This window comes from Arachis ipaensis, chromosome B02, assembly GCF_000816755.2.
Source record: "Arachis ipaensis cultivar K30076 chromosome B02, Araip1.1, whole genome shotgun sequence".
NCBI classification, from domain to species: domain Eukaryota; kingdom Viridiplantae; phylum Streptophyta; class Magnoliopsida; order Fabales; family Fabaceae; genus Arachis; species Arachis ipaensis.
Window position 1 is genome coordinate 11,403,637 of NC_029786.2, and position 1,589 is coordinate 11,405,225.

Consider the following 1,589-nt stretch of genomic DNA (forward strand, 5'->3'; position numbering starts at 1 on the left):
AATTATTTATTATTTTACTATAAAAAAGATTTAATTATGCTATTTATGTTAGGTTTGATTATTCTAGTAGTTGATTATTAGTTAAAATAATATTATATAAATTAATATAAAATTTGAATTCTATATATAATATTAAATTATTTAAGCATGCTTTCTTATTTTCATCATCTTTTATCTGCTTGTCATAGGTAGTCAATAAATTGAAGTCCATGCAAATTGAGTCGAGGCATGTAAGTTTTTCATCTAGCTATGACTTTCGAAGGGACGATTTGAAAGAGCTTCACTTATCTGGCTTGCCGCATAATTCTCATATTCCACATTCTTTCCTTCATAGTAACCCTAACCTGAAGAGTCTATGGTTGAAGGATTGTCGCTATCTCAAAGATTTGATGCCTCAAGAAATTATAGTTAGTTGAAAGCCGTTAGGGGTCAGTTGTTCTAAAGCTGAAAATCTTGAATTTAATAGACTTGACTTATCTTGAGAATGTTGGATTTGAACAAGACGCAACACTTGAAAAGATAGAGTCATTGATTATTATAAAGAATTGTGGCAGTTCATATATGAAAACTATATACCTTCTTTGCTATCAACAATAGCATGGAGGATTCGCTCCTCAAAGTTTGTTATGACACGACAATTCCGATGCCTATTTTTCACCGAAATGAAATCTTAACCCGGGATGACGGATCTTTCTACGACTTTTAAGTTATGCCCCCAGGTCATTTGTTCGGAATGCAGCTCCATGTAAAGGGAAGATACTCTTTAGTCTAGCAGATGCAAGGTAAGATGCAGCCTATTGCATATTCGATACCGTCCTTCACATGACACATTAGAAAATTAGGGACTACAACTATTTCCGTACAACAATTCTGCAAGAGACTAACAACGCATGTATTATTTGGATTACTGAACTGAAAAAAAAAGTGTAAATACTTTGAGGCCTCCTATGATTCCACTAACCAATACATTTTTTCACTTTAGGCTCATTTTAGCTATAAAACTTCTTTTATCATATTTGTTTCTTCATTTCAATTGTGTTATGTTTTTATCAATGAAAAACTTTTTTATTGGCTACTTTAATCTCTTAAAGAAAATTAACGTTTTTATTTTTGTATAAATAACATACATCAATAACAACCAAAGCGTACCATCGTTTTCTATATTTCATCCTCTTATAATAAATTTGTCTGTGCCTGCTTTGTATAATCCATAAATTTTTCACATATATATTTTTTTAGATACTTATATCCTACCTTTTATATCTTGATTAACCTGTTCTAGGTTAAATAATAAAAAAATCAATAATTTTGTGACAATATTTTTTGCAAATAATGCATAAACGACTAATAAAACTTATTAACTCTCACCAAAAATCAAATTACTATTAATTTCCTCATAAATCAAATAAATCAAAGACAATTATCAATATAAAAGCTTAAAAATAAATAACATATTGCTAATCATACTAAGTTAAATTTTTAATTTTTTATAAAAATGTCCAAATTTATCTATTATTCTAAAAAAACCAATTTGTCAAATTCCTTTTTTTGGAACAAAAAATTTATTAAAAAACGACTTGAAGTATTAC